Below are 16,127 nucleotides of genomic sequence, written 5' to 3' on the forward strand. Positions count from 1 at the left end.
TTACATTGAAGTGAGTGGGAACTTGGCCTGTAGTACCAAATCAGGTCACTGCAATGAGAATGGAGCTGTCTGCTTTCTGCAGAAATTATTTCAATGCACAAGGACACCAACCCAGTGAATGGCTGATTGGCAGGAATTGGATGGGAGACCCCCACTGATCTACTAATGATGACCTTTCCTGAGGACAGGCCATCAGCAGTTTAAAACTGGACAACCCCTTTACGGTCTTTTTCAAATGTCCATAATATGTCTGTTTTTAGGGTTTCTATAACAGAGATCACATTATGGTATTACACTAAAGAAGTTTTAGATAGGCAGGTCCTAACAAGGTGGCTGAATTATAGTTATTTATAATAGGCCTCAAATTACACAAAATTTCACTAAAATGAATTTTCTGGCAAATTCTTGGCATTTTCCAGCAGCTTTACTGGTTAGTAGGATTTTCATCTTAAAAGGTAAGCTCTGGAGGCCTATTCACATAGTAGGCTGCTGCATGGCAGCCCAGGTTATTATGGTGTGGTGTAACCCAGAACCATAGGGGCGGAGTCTGGTAGCAGTGGTGTTGTTGGGTAACTTGGATACTCCTCTTGTGGGTGCTGTGCTGCAGTGGCAGGGGCGCCGTGCAGTGCTGTGCCCAGTGGTGTAGGGACCTGATAATGTACAGGCAAAAAATATCAATTATACTGAATCTTTCCCTATAAAACTATATATCAATCTCCTCAGCTCCCCCTGCTCTACATCATGCTGCCTGCAATTTGGACAACAATCTCAAGCTGACAGATTCCCTTTACTCTTAAGCCTCAGGGACTTTATGTGTCACCATATGACAAAGCAAAAGTCTGCTGGAAAATGATAAGAGATGTTAATCTAAAAGTGCTCCGACTAAAACGAATAACATGAGTTAGATCGAAATATGAAAAACACAAATATGTATTTTACAGTAGATCGTAATACACTTAAAGCACTTTACTAAAACATATTTTTATCATTTATCTATAGAATAGTTGATAAAAGTGTAATTAGTGGGGATTTTACAGCTTAGAACCTCACCAATGCCCAGAACAAGGGTCCCATGTCCCCCTCTTCTGTTGCTGGGCTCTCTGCATGTGTGGCCACTGCTTCAGTCATTTCATTGGGGCTGCTGGAAATAGCTGAGCGCTTGTACTTGGTTATTTCTGGAAGTCATGTTGAAATTAATGGAGCGGCACCTCACATGCGTGACCCCTGATCTATTCAATCTCTCAATCTCCTTGCCACTGCACGAAGTGTCGTAGGCTTGCATTGAGGAGGACGGGGAACTCCAGACCTCCATTCTTGACATAGGTTGGACCAACACGGATCACACTTTTATCAACTATCCTGTGCAAAGTTGATAAAGCGTTTTCTGGCAGAACCCTTTTAAGTACTTAGTTCGAAAAATGCCCATTATCCTTTCTGTGTCAACTTATTCAGTTTCCTTCCAGTAGTTTTACTGCAAAATATCTGTAAACTTTCCATACTAAGGAACATAGTAAAACATTTAAGGTAGATAATTATTTTTATTCTCTTTCATTTGGTAGAACCTGATGAGCATATCTTAAAGTTTATCATTCTAGTTTTACACCCAAATACACTGATTCAGCAAAGATTATTGCAAGCACTGGACTGGCTGCTTTACACTCACATGTGTTTTCAGTTTATGAGCTAGTATGTGAGCTGGCAAGATAATACATTTGGAAAGAGATTGAATTCACTTTTTCATGAATAAAAAATGTAATAGGAAAAACAAAATATGACTGGAAACATAGGGATATATAGTGCAGCTTGCCAAACTATTAAAATCATGTGTTTAAGAGAAGGGCCTAATCCAAAATCCTTAATTTTGGGAATTGCCCAATACATTACACAAGTAATAAAATAAATATTTCAGAGTATGAAGTTACAGTAATAGACTTTCTGAAAATCAATTGTCATTATCTTTTTTTAATCACTTTTTATCAGGTTTTAGATTGACAAAGGTAAATAAAAAAAAAAACAAATAGACTTAACTCATGGTATGAAGTGCACCAGATACATATTCATACATTTCTTTTTTAAGGATAATCTTCAGAAAATAATTGGCAGAAAACTAAAAGCTGTGAATATGTAAAGTGAGGATATCAGAAAGGAAAGAGAGGAAAGGGTGTGTGTGTGATGGGCCAAGAGTTGGGAATTAAATGGGTTAGGGAATGTTTAGCACTAGAGATGAGCGAGCATACTCGCTAAGGACAATTGCTCGATCGAGCATTGTCCTTAGCGAGTATCTCCCCGCTCGGCAGAGAAGGTTCGGGTGCCGGCGCGGGTGACAGGTGAGTTGCGGCAGTGAGCAGGAGGGAGCGGGGGGGAGAGAGGGAGAGAGAGATCTCCACTCTGTTCCTCCCCACTCTCCCCCGCCGCTTCCCGCCCGCCGCCGGCAGCCGAATCTTTGCTCCCGAGCGGCCAGGTACTCGCTAAGGGCAATGCTCGATCGAGCAATTGCCCTTAGCGAGTATGCTCGCTCATCTCTATTTAGTACCATAAGGCAAGCAAAACAAGATAGATTAAACATCACACAACATTTACCAATTTTTCAAGGAATCCTTAATTGGTATACTCCAAATCTTCCAGGCCAAGTTCCTTAGAAATTAAAGAAGTACCCAAGAAGCTAAAGGTACAAAAGATAGGTGAAACATGTTAACCCCTTAGTGATGGCCCCATTGCCTTTTTACATCCTAGCTTAGTGGGTTTTAATCCTCAGGGGAATAAAAACATGCTTCCTCTGAGGATTAAGACCACATAGGCTGAGGACTAGCTCCATGCTGACAGCTGATGGAGGTAGCTGACAATCTGGAGCAGTCATGGGGGGGGCCGGGATATTCGAACCCCGGTTGTCCAATGCCATCCAATTGGATAGTGCCGATCACATGAAAGTAAATAAAAAGTGAAAAAAATTATCAGATCCATAACGGGCGATGAAACTACTCACCACCATCCTCCGCGATGATCTGGTCTGAAAAAGAGCTTTGGCTGTCTTCTGTGCATGCATGCCTAAAGAAAAATTGCAGTGCATGTGCAGAAGACCAGATTGGTGTGGGGGCTTTGAAATCTCCAGGCTCTGGGAGGCAGGAGATGTCACCTGGTACCGTGGTGACTGGTTCCCGGGCCCATGATCACCACTATCCAATGGATAACGGCAATTACGGAAAAGTTCAAAAAAGTTAAAGTTTCACCTCCCCTCATAGATCAGATTAAGTGGAAAGAAGACACATTTGGTTGCCCTCTTTCCACTGAGCTACAGCTGGAGGCCCCATATTACACCAATTGAGTAAGATCAGAGTTACATAACAGTCTGTCCCTCAGGTCTGCTAGGAATTACTATGTCGGGGTGAGTTTCAAATTCATTTTATGTATGTTTTGGATTACATTTCTATAAAAGGTCAGATGTTTAATTTTTGCGCATTCCCACCTAATGTGCAGGAAGGATCCAGCAAGGTCATGAGTTCTCCTGCATTTGTTTGTGTTTGACAAGTTGTATGTAGAAAGCCATTCAGGTGTCTTTTATCATCTTGATAGTAATTTATAGTAGCTTTGTTGCAAACAGACACATAGTGAAATTCCATATGCTACCTTAAGATTAGCTTTAGATTCTGCGTCTGATATTTTGATCCCCAACTCTTTCTTCCATATAAGGAAAGTCAGCTTGGGGCACATGGAGATTGCGATAAAATGTTTAATCAATTTAGAAATCTTCCTAGCGTTTTCCCCTTAAATGTTACTCAGCTTTTCAAATTCTGTGAGGGCCCTTGTGGAAGGAAACTGTTTCTTGAAGATTGTAAAGAGTGTTATAAAATGTTTAGAATGTAAATGGAAAAGATTCAAGTTTGGAAGAATAGTTTGAGTTATTAAAGTAGGGCCTAGTTGGCTAAGGGATCGGAGGTCTGTGATCAGGTAACCATCAGGAAGGTCACAAGTTTAAGAAGATGCAGGGTCAAGATGTTTGTCTGAAAGTTTGGGAAGTAGCTTTAAAGGAATGGTTGGTCATTGGGAAAGTGCTAGGGTGGATTTGAGAGAGTCCCAGGTCTCGCAGGTGCCACACAGGAGAGGGTTGAATGTCTTAGATCTGTATCTACTTGCAGCGGGAAACCAAAGATCACCCGAGAAAGTGTTGCCATGCATCAGGTGAGCCAATGTCTGCATTTTATGGTTCTTATGAGGAGAGGTTAATTCCAGCAATCTAGTCTGTTGGAAAGCTGTTTAATATTCTGATATATCTGGAAGGCCAATTTCCCTGTCTTTCTTCGTTTTTGTCATTAGTGAGTAAGCTAAGCGTTGTCTCTTTGATTTCTCGAAGAACCTTGAAAATTGTGTTCAAATATCTTTGAAAAAGGATTGTGGGGTATGAATCGGCAGCATCTGGAGTTTATTAAGCATTTTGGGTTAAATATAAGTTTTAAGAAAATTTTACCTACCAAACCACAATATAATAGGGAAGTTATATAAGTGAATAAAATTTTTGATTTCTGTTAACAGGAGAAGAAAGTTCAATTTAAACAGGTCTGCCAAGTTATTGAATTAAGTGCAATTCCCAAATATTCTATTACTGTGGTATACAGGGACATACTTCATTGTTCTCTAATTCTATGAAGTGGAAGAGACATTTAGAATTGTTGATTTAGCGTTAATGACTTTGAAGTTGGAGGTAAAGCCATACATTTTCAATATTTCAATGGTTAATCTCCTAAATCTTAGTCCTGATCTCCTGAGTTGGGTTTGTAACTAGAAACAAAACATCATCAACAAAGGCTGTTGATCGGATGAATGCTTTGCCATAGAACAATCCCGTAACCTAGGATCCTGTCTAACTGCCGGCAGCAAAATCCTTAATATCAAAATGAAGAGTGTAGGGTAAAGGGTAGAGATGAGCGAACGTACTCGGTAAAGCACTACTCGTCCGAGTAATGTGCTTTATCCCAGTACCTCCCCGCTCGTCCTGAAAGATTCGGGGAGCGCCGCTGCTGACAGGTGAGTTGCGGCGGGGAGCAGGGGAGAGCGGGCGGGAGAGAAGGAGAGAGAGATCTCCCCTCCGTTCCTCCCCGCTCTCCCCTGCAGCTCCCCGCTCCGCGGCGCTCCCCGAATCTTTCAGGACGAGCGGGGAGATACTCGGATAAAGCACATTACTCGGACGAGTAGTGCTTTACCGAGTACGTTCGCTCATCTCTAGTAAAGGGGCATCCTTGGCGTTTGCCATTTGTAATATCAAAGGCCATGGACAAGTCTTCATTTATTCTAAGTATGACATGTGGTTGGGAATATAAAGAGAAAACAGCTTCAATGAATCGTGGAAGGAAATTAATTTAGTATAACACAGCCCACAAAGGACCTATCTACCTTATCAAATGCCTTTTCTGCATCTATTCCAGGAAATACAAGAAGGGTTTTACTCTTTTGAGCATAATGTATAGCATGTAAAAGGTGAGCTGCATTATCTTGAGTTTCCCTACCTGTGATAAAACCTGCTTGTTCATCTGCTACTGCTTTAGGTATATATTTACTGAGCCTGGAAGCTATCTTTTTGGCCCAAATGAATATAGGTACGTAAATGCCACACTGTAGTGCGTCCTTACCTTCCTTGGGAATAAGTGTGATATGTGATTCTTGGGCTTCTTTGGGGAAGGAGGTAACCTTCATAATTGCGTTGAGAGAAAATAATAATTTGGGTAATACTGTGTTCTGAAATATTTGATAATAGATAAATGGCAGTCCATCAGGACCAGGGATTTTACTGGGGGAAAACAGTTTACTACTAAGCTGAGTTCTGACAGTGAGATGGATGCTACCAATTCGTCAGCTGCTGCCTGATCTAGAGAAGGAAGATTGAGAGCGTCAAGTAAAAGACTCCTTAAAGTCAAGGAATTGTAAAAGAGTAAATGTATTAAGGTTATAAAGTCTTGAGTAGTAGACTTGCAAAGCTTTGGCTATGTCTGGAGTGGAAGGGACTATCATTCCAGAGTTTTAATTGCTTTTATAAGAGTTTTGTCACAGGTTTTCTTAATTAAGTAGGAAATCAGTTTCCCACCTCTGTTTCCATGAGTAAAGATCATGTGGCTATAGCATATATATGATTTAATGTATTTGAGATCCAAAAGAGCTTTAGCTTTTCTCACAGGGAGGTGAGTTCATTCTGTGCTCTACATACTGCCAAGTGTTTACTACTATGTTCTAATATTGCTATTTGGTGAATGATATTGTCTGTTTCTTTTTATCTCCCTTTTTAAGTTTTGAGCCCTGTGCTACAAAAATGCCTCTAATAAATGCTTTGCATGTTTCCCAAATCATAGTGAAATTACTGTTGTCCTTAAAATTGAATTTAAAGAATTCTTTCAGACATGCACAAACTCCTTTTTGTGCCTCTTTGGAGCCCAAGATAGTCTCACTTAGCTGTCATCTTCATTATCTTGATGTATTGGGGAATAGGTTAAGAACATGCACTGGGGCGTGGTCCGAAATTGTAATAATACCAATTTGTCCTTGTTTAGTAGTCTTTAATAAATCTCATGACAAGAAAATGTAGTCTAGTCTTTGCTGAGATGAAGGTACAGCAGAGTAGAAAGTGTAATCTAGGACAGATGGATTTACCTGGCGCCAGATATCTAATAATAATTTGAGATCCTGTAAGGTGAGATATATCTTCCTAGTTGCGAGAGCTCCTCTTGAAGGAGTAATCCACAAAAGGATTAAGGGTAATGTTTATGTTGCTTCCTAAAACAATATGAGGCAACCTTCTAGAAAAAGTTTAAGGAGTTTCAGTGTTATTATCAACCAAGAGGCCTGGTTGATATTTGGAGCAAAAATATTGACAAAGGTATAATGTGAATTGCCTATCATGTTTTTCAGAAAAAAGAACCTTCTTTTCGCATCTGTGTATTGTTTGCTATATCTAAAAGGTATCACTTTATGAAAGGCTATGGAAAGTGCTTTCAAAGCTGATGATTGGTGACAATTATGGAACTATTGTGGAAAATAGTTTTTTGGGAGTGAGCGGAGTCTATGATTTTTAAAGTGCATTTCCTAAAAGAACGCAACGTGTGATTTTGTTTTCCCTCGGTAGCCAAAGAACATAGTAACATTTATTTGTTGAATTGAGATCTTTGGTGTTGAAAGAAGTGATTGTTATAGTCTCCAGCTGGATTGATGGAGAAAGACAGGGTTATAATATGTGATTGAGAGAATGAGTTGAAGGCTATATGGAGGTGGGGTATGGTATGGAAGGTGTAATTATAAGTTATAGGGATGTTGAGGTGATGACATAAAGAAGTCACTGTCGCTAGTAATTTTAAGCTTAAAGAAAGGGAGATGTATTTTCGGGATGTCGTTGGTTGGTTAACAGTATCCCATAAAAGTGTGTAAGGGGGTGATGATAAGGAAAAAACAGTTTGGAGCAACTCAGTGTTTAAGGACCCGCTTTGCACAACATTAACTACCAAAGCAGAGACAGTTAAACTTTGAACTTGTAAGATACACTAAAAATAAAACACTGACATCCTAATATATTGGAATTGCAGCCTGCAGAAGAGACCAAGGTGACAGTGCTGAAATAGCAGTCCTAATGACTTCTTCGCTACATACGCCCTGCAGGATACAATGCCCCATAAGATCTATGAAATAAGAGGGGTGAAGATTGACAAATGCATTTACACATTAATCCTATAGCAAAAGTACAGTAAAAGTATGCTTTGGAATTGTAAGATAATCTAAAAAGGGTAAAAAAATTTTTTAAAAAGAGACAAAGAAACCACTAATATACTGTCAAATAGGAACATGACAGCCTGCAGAGGCCATCCAAAGGCAATACACATGAACGGCAACACCATCTCTTCAGTCCCATATTTAATGCAGGGCACAATGTTTTATGAGTCCTATACATTAGAAGAAAGTGAAAAGGGGCAGTTATGGGCCGGAATAGGAAGAGAAAGAAAAAAGCTAATTAGTGTCAGGAGTCGAACCAGGGATCTCCTGAGCTCTCACTACTGAGCCATCAAGTCTGCGGACAGTGCCCTTACATTACTATCAGCCTTGTTCTATGATCCCAGTTTATTCGTTTCTGTCTCCTGGTCCCAATCCTGCCTCTGTCTCTGATTGGGCTCATTACAAAAGCCTGATCCTGCCACTGCACCAGCACATGATTATTCTGCTTCACGGCACTGTTTGATCAAGCTCCATGTTGCCTGCTCCTCTACCAGACCCCCTGATACTGACTTCTGACTTCCTCTTTGATTACATCACCCGCCTCAGGCATCTGCGCTGCAAACTACACCTCCTATTACTGACTTCTGGCTACCTCTGTGATTACATTACTCGCAACTTCTATCTGTGGTGCAAAGTGAGACCTTGCTTTGCTGACTTCTGGCTTAACCTTGAATACACTCCGGACCTGCAGCCATTACACCTGAACCTCTAGCCTGGTGCCTTAAATCACTACAATCAGAGGGAGAATGGATTGTAGTACATCAGTTGATCCTGTGTAAAATGAAGAAGGAAGGGAGCACAGTCAAACTCACAGGCCTGTAGTTTTCTAGGTCCACAATCCATGCAATTCATCTGGACCTAAATACTTGAATATCCTTGAAGTTAGCCAAGTGTTCCCTCATAATTACTTTTCAAAAGATAGCTTGTATTCTTTTATTCCCCCAGTAGCACAAGCAAGATCAGTTGATGTTGCATTTACTTTCTGAGAGAAAACAGACACAAAATGGAAATGTAAAAGTTCAGCCTTCTCAACATAATTTCTAACCAATTCACCATTTTCATTCTGTAAACAATCTATAGCATCTTTGACTTTTTTTGACATGGCCCCAAATATTGTTTTGTTGTTTTTGGCCTTTCTTGCGAGCCCCAATTTATTATTAGCTTTAGCTTTTCTAACACTTGCCCTATAGTTTCTGTAGACTGCATTATATTTTTCTTTAGATATTCCCCCCTCTTTTTGTTTGCTAAACATTTTTTCCCTTTTTAGCATGGATTTAGGCTGTGTTCATACATCCTGGTCTCTTTAAAGGCTTTCCATTTTTCCTTCTTTTAAGAATTTTTAACGATTGTGCCTTGAGAATCTCATTTCTCAATACTTCCTAAGCTCCCTGGACATTTCTGCCCTTAACAACATCAAGCCATTGAATCCTTCCTACCCTCTTTCTGAGTTCATTAAAATCTACCTTTCTGAAATCCAACCATGAAGTTTAAGTCTTCTTGGGTTATCCTCAACTTGTTATCCAAAATTCCATGATAGCATGATCACTGCCCCGTAAGATCCCAGCCACCCTTACTTCCTTGACCATTTCCTCTCTACTGGTAGACCTAATATGACTTTCAAACCCACTTCCTATCCAAACCACCGATCAAGGCTCATTCCTCTGTTCAGGAAGAGAACCACACATTATATATCTCTTTAACAAGTTCTTTGACCCAGACTTAGAAAAGTATATAACTCACTTGGATGTGGGGATGATCACCTCAGGGAGGGACAGAAGTTAAATTGTAAAAATAAACTCTGTCCATCCCAGAGTAGAAATCCCCATCTTGGTCCGAGGGAGGTACAGAAAAAAATGCCATATCTAGAGCATGCTAAATTTTTAAAAAGTGCCACTGACCCCTAAATTAAAATGCATTACATTTAGATTTTCCAATAATTTGCTTTAGGCTTTGGAAAAACTTCAAAGAATAGGATAAAAAAATGCCTTTTATTGACTTAGATTAAAACCAGAGCAATTTGGCAATTAGTGCCAGTTAAAGATACAACACTGACGAGAGGGGAGCCCAGGTATGGACTCGTCCTTCCAATATCTCCTTATAACAGGGATTCTTACCCCAAGAAATGCTGTTACACTTAGGAGAGGCCCCTTCAGGCTTTATAAGAACATTAACCTTCAGTATTTTGATCAAAATGAGCTGTTAAAAATGCCTAAAAAGATGTCCGGGAAAAACGCAAGAAAACACTGTGTGAGTCGAGTTTTGGCCTTTCTGAAGAGCACACTTGTAAATATTTTTAAGGACGCAGTCACACAAGCGATTTTTTTCATGCATGTATAGGTGTGATTTTTAAAATCGCAATTCACATGTGTAAAAATCATGTTACCAAAGTGGCAGATGTGTTTTGTATTCGCACTAGTTGTGCGGTCACACACTAGTAAAATTCACACATAAAAGTGTGGTCCCATCGCCGCAGCAGGGGATTTCTGGGAAGTGAAACCCATGGATGCTATCTAGAGATGAGCGAACGTACTCGTCCGAGCTTGATGCTCGGGCGAATATTAGGGTGTTCGAGATGCTCGTTACTCTTAACGAGCACCACGCGGTGTTCGGGTTACTTTCACTTTCATCTCTGAGACGTTAGCGCGCTTTTCTGGCCAATTGAAAGACAGGGAAGGCATTACAACTTCCCCCTGTGACGTTCAAGCCCTATACCACCCCCCTGCTGTGAGTGGCTGGCGAGATCAGATGTCACCCGAGTATAAAAATCGGCCCCTCCCGCGGCTCGCCTCAGATGCGTTGTGAGTTAGCTGAGGGAAAGTGCTGTTGTGTTGGAGCTGCTGTAGGGAGAGTGTTAGGAGTGAGTGTAGGCTTCAAGAACCCCAACGGTCCTTCTTAGGGCCACATCTATCCGTGTGCAGTAGTGTGGAGGCTGCTGTTAGGAGTGTTGCACATTTTTTTTTTTTTTCAAAATCGGCTGTGCAGAGCATTGCGCCCTGCAGTAATACTACAGGGACAGAAGTGGTGGTTAGGCAGGGAGAGTGTTAGGAGTGAGTGTAGGCTTCAAGAACCCCAACGGTCCTTCTTAGGGCCACATTTAACCGTGTGCAGTACTGTGCAGGCTGCTGTTAGCAGTGTTGCATTTTTTTTTTTCAAAATCGGCTGTGCAGAGCATTGCGCCCTGCAGTAATACTACAGGGACAGAATTGTGTAGGCAGGGCCAGAAGACATATTTTATTGATTGAATATAGTCAGTGGGCCTTTTCTTTAAAAAAAAAGGGAAACATTCTATTTGGCCTGCCTCTGACAGTCCTCAGCGTTCTGGGTACGTGTGTGGTGGGTGGAGAACGTAAAGAAATCATACGCAGCCAGCTACGTTTAACAGCAGGCTTGCGCCAATTTATTTCCTGCCTGGGAAAAATCACCGCTCTGCTGCACTTCATATAACACTGCAGTTCTGTGGAACACATTTCTTATCTGATTGAATATAGTCAGTGGGCCTTTTCTGTAAAAAAAAAGGGAAACATTCTATTTGGCCTGCCTCAGATAGTCCTCAGCGTTCTGGGTACGTGTGTGGTGGGTGGAGAACGTAAAGAAATTATACGCAACCAGCTACGTTTAACAGCAGGCTTGCGCCAATTTATTTCCTGGCTGGGAAAAATCACCGCTCTGCTGCACTTCATATAACACTGCAGTTCTGTGGAACACATTTCTTACCTGATTGAATATAGTCAGTGGGCCTTCCCTTTAAAAAAAAAAGGGAAACATTCTATTTGGCCTGCCTCTGACAGTCCTCAGCGTTCTGGGTACGTGTGTGGTGGGTGGAGAACGTAAAGAAATCATACGCAGCCAGCTACGTTTAACAGCAGGCTTGCGCCAATTTATTTCCTGCCTGGGAAAAATCACCGCTCTGCTGTACTTCATATAACACTGCAGTTCTGTGGAACACATTTCTAATCTTATCTGATTGAATATAGTCAGTGGGCCTTCCCTTTAAAAAAAAAAAGGGAAACATTCTATTTGGCCTGCAGGCTTGCGCCAATTTATTTCCTGCCTGGGAAATCACTGGTAATACAGCATGCTGAGGGGTAGGGGTAGGCCTAGAGGACGTGGACGTGGCCGAGGACGCGAAGGCCCAAGTGAGGGTGTGGGCACAGGCCGAGCTCCTGATCAAGGTGTATCGCAGCCGACTGCTGCGCGATTAGGAGAGAGGCACGTTTCTGGCGTCCCCACATTCATCGCCCAATTAATGGGTCCACGCGGGAGACCTTTATTAGAAAATGAGCAGTGTGAGCAGGTCCTGTCGTGGATGGCAGAAAGTGCTTCGAGCAACCTATCATCCACCCACAGTTCTGCGCCGTCCAGTGCTGCAAATCCGAATCCTCTGTCTGCTGCTCCTCCTTCCTGCCAGCCTCCTCACTCCACTACAATGACACATGCTCAGGAGCGGGAAGACTCCCAGGAACTGTTCTCGGGCCCCTGCTCAGATTGGGCAGCAGTGGTTCCTCTCCCACCAGAGGAGTTTATCGTCACTGATGCCCAACCATTGGAAAGTTCCCGGGGTCCGGGGGATGAGGCTGGGGACTTCCGGCAACTGTCTCAAGACCTTTCAGTGGGTGAGGAGGACGATGACGATGAGACACAGTTGTCTATCACTGAGGTAGTAGTAAGGGCAGTAAGTCCGAGGGAGGAGCGAACAGAGGATTCTGAGGAAGAGCAGCAGGACGATGAGGTGACTGACCCCACCTGGTTTGCAACGCCTACTCAGGACAGGTCTTCAGAGGGGGAGGCAAGGGCAGCAGCAGGGCAGGTTGCAAGAGGCAGTGCGGTGGCCAGGGGTAGAGGCAGGGCCAGACCGAATAATCCACCAACTGTTTCCCAAAGCGCCCCCTCGCGCCATGCCACCCTGCAGAGGGCAAGGTGCTCTAAGGTCTGGCAGTTTTTCACAGAGACGCCTGACGACCGACGAACAGTGGTGTGCAACCTTTGTCACGCCAAGATCAGCTGGGGAGCCACCACCAACAGCCTCACCACCACCAGCATGCGCAGACATATGATGGCCAAGCACCCCACAAGGTGGGACGAAGGCCGTCTCCGCCTCCGGTTTGCACCGCTGCCTCTCCCCCTGTGCCCCAACCTGCCACTGAGATCCAACCCCGCTCTGAGGACACAGGCACTACCGTCTCCTGGCCTGCACCCACACCCTCACCTCCGCTGTCCTCGGCCCAATCCAGCAATGTCTCGCACCGCACCGTCCAGCCGTCGCTAGCGCAAGTGTTTGAGCGCAAGCGCAAGTACGCCGCTACGCACCCGCACGCTCAAGCGTTAACCGTCCACATAGCCAAATTTATCAGCCTTGAGATGCTGCCGTATAGGGTTGTGGAAACGGAGTCCTTCAAAAGTATGATGGCGGCGGCGGCCCCGCGCTACTCAGTTCCCAGTCGCCACTACTTTTCCCGATGTGCCGTCCCAGCCCTGCACGACCACGTCTCCCGCAACATTGTACGCGCCCTCACCAACGCGGTTACAGCCAAGGTCCACTTAACAACGGACACGTGGACAAGCACAGGCGGGCAGGGCCACTACATCTCCCTGACGGCACATTGGGTGAATTTAGTGGAGGCTGGGACAGAGTCAGAGCCTGGGACTGCTCACGTCCTACCCACCCCCAGAACTGCGGGCCCCAGCTCGGTGGTGGTATCTGCGGCGGTGTATGCTTTCTCCACTAAAGCACCCTCCTCCTCCTCCTCCAACGCAACCTCTGTCTCGCAATCAAGATGTGTCAGCAGCAGCAGCGCGTCGCCAGCAGTCAGTGTCGCGCGTCGTGGCAGCACAGCGGTGGGCAAGCGTCAGCAGGCCATGCTGAAACTACTCAGCTTAGGAGATAAGAGGCACACGGCCCACGAACTGCTGCAGGGTCTGACAGAGCAGACCGACCGCTGGCTTGCGCCGCTGAGCCTCCAACCGGGCATGGTCGTGTGTGACAACGGCCGTAACCTGGTGGCGGCTCTGCAGCTCGGCAGCCTCACGCACGTGCCATGCCTGGCCCACGTCTTTAATTTGGTGGTTCAGCGCTTTCTGAAAAGCTACCCACACTTGTCAGACCTGCTCGTAAAGGTGCGCCGGCTATGCGCACATTTCCGCAAGTCCCACACGGACGCTGCCACCCTGCGGACCCTGCAACATCGGTTTACTCTGCCAGTGCACCGACTGCTGTGCGACGTGCCCACATGTTGGCCAGGCTCTATGAGCAGCGTAGAGCTATAGTGGAATACCAACTCCAACATGGGCGGCGCAGTGGGAGTCAGCCTCCTCAATTATTTTCAGAAGAGTGGGCCTGGTTGGCAGATATCTGCCAGGTCCTTCGAAACTTTGAGCAGTCTACCCAGGTGGTGAGCGGCGATGCTGCAATCATTAGCGTCACCATTCCTCTGCTATGCATCTTGAGAAGTTCCCTGCAAAGCATAAAGGCAGACGCTTTGCGCTCGGAAACAGAGTCGGGGGAAGACAGTATGTCGCTGGATAGTCAGAGCACCCTCCTGTCTATATCTCAGCGCGTTCAGGAGGAGGAGGAGGAGCATGAGGAGGAGGGGGAAGAGACAGCTTGGCCCACTGCTGACGGTACCCATGCTGCTTGCCTGTCATCCTTTCAGCGTGTATGGCCTGAGGAGGAGGAGGAGGATCCTGAAAGTGATCTTCCTAGTGAAGACAGCCATGTGTTGCGTACAGGTACCCTGGCACACATGGCTGACTTCATGTTAGGATGCCTTTCTCGTGACCCTCGCGTTACACGCATTCTGGCCACTACGGATTACTGGGTGTACACACTGCTCGACCCACGGTATAAGGAGAACCTTTCCACTCTCATTCCCGAAGAGGAAAGGGGTTCGAGAGTGTTGCTATACTACAGGACCCTGGCGGACAAGCTGATGATAAAATTCCCATCCGACAGCGCTAGTGGCAGAAGGCGCAGTTCCGAGGGCCAGGTAGCAGGGGAGGTGCGGAGATCGAGCAGCATGTACAGCACAGGCAGTGCAACAGTCTTTAAGGCCCTGGACAGCTTTATGGCTCCCCAGCAAGACTGTGTCACCGCTCCCCAGTCAAGGCTGAGTCGGCGGGAGCACTGTAAAAGGATGGTGAGGGAGTACGTAGCCGATCGCACGACCGTCCTCCCTGACGCCTCTGCCACCTACAACTACTGGGTGTCGAAGCTTGACACGTGGCCTGAACTCACGCTGTATGCCCTGGAGGTGCTTGCTTGTCCTGCGGCTAGCGTCTTGTCAGAGAGGGTCTTTAGTGCGGCTGGGGGAATCATCACAGATAAGCGTACCCGCCTGTCAACCGACAGTGCCGACAGGCTTACACTCATAAAGATGAACAAAGCCTGGATTTCCCCAGACTTTTCTTCTCCACCAGCGGACAGCAGCGATACCTAAACAATACGTAGGCTGCACCCGCGGATGGAAGCATCGTTCTCTCTCACCATCCAAAACGGGGACATTTCTGCTTCATCAATCTGTGTATAATATTCCTCCTCCTCCTCCTGCTCCTCCTCCTGAAACCTCACGTAATCACGCCGAACGGGCAATTTTTCTTAGGGCCACAAGGCTCACTCATAAAATTTTTCTAAACAATTTTTATACGTTTCAATGCTCTTAAAAGCGTTGAAACTTTAACTTGAACCAATTTTTCGTTAAACTGGGCTGCCTCCAGGCCTAGTTACCACTTAAGCCACATTAACCAAAGCGATTAATGGGTTTCACCTGCCATCTTGGTTGGGCATGGCCAATTTTTTCTGAGGTACATTACTACTGTTGGTACACCAATTTTTTTGGGCCCTCACCTACAGTGTAATCAATCATAGTAATTTCTATGTTCTTCACCTGCACTCATGGTACAGAAAGGTGTGTGGGGTTGGCCTACACTTTAGCTACATAAATGTAACTGGGGCCTTGTCTATACTGCAGCTACTGAAATGTGAAAGAGACTGTTATCTCCCTAAACTGCTGCAATGGGAATGTTACTGGGGCCTGTCTTGAGTGCTACTATTACTGAAATGGAACTAAGACTGCGCTCCCCCTATACTGCTGCTAGTGATATGTTAGTGGGGCCTGTCCCTAATGCTACCGCTGAAATATTAATAATTCTGGGCTCTGCCTATACCGCTGCTAATGGTATGTCACTGGGGTGTGGAAACAGAGGCTTCACAAAGACATGATGGCGGCGAGGCCATTTCCCACCAACGCTGTTACTGTTAAGGTGCATATAACCACGGACACGTGTAGAGGACACATAGTGCCTCCAAAACATCCCCCCCCTCCTCCAACAATGAAAACATTCTTGGCAAATACCTTTGCATTGGTCCGTCTGGTGGCAGTCCAAGAATT

This window comes from Eleutherodactylus coqui, chromosome 1 (assembly GCF_035609145.1).
Source record: "Eleutherodactylus coqui strain aEleCoq1 chromosome 1, aEleCoq1.hap1, whole genome shotgun sequence".
Classification (NCBI taxonomy): Eukaryota; Metazoa; Chordata; class Amphibia; order Anura; family Eleutherodactylidae; genus Eleutherodactylus; species Eleutherodactylus coqui.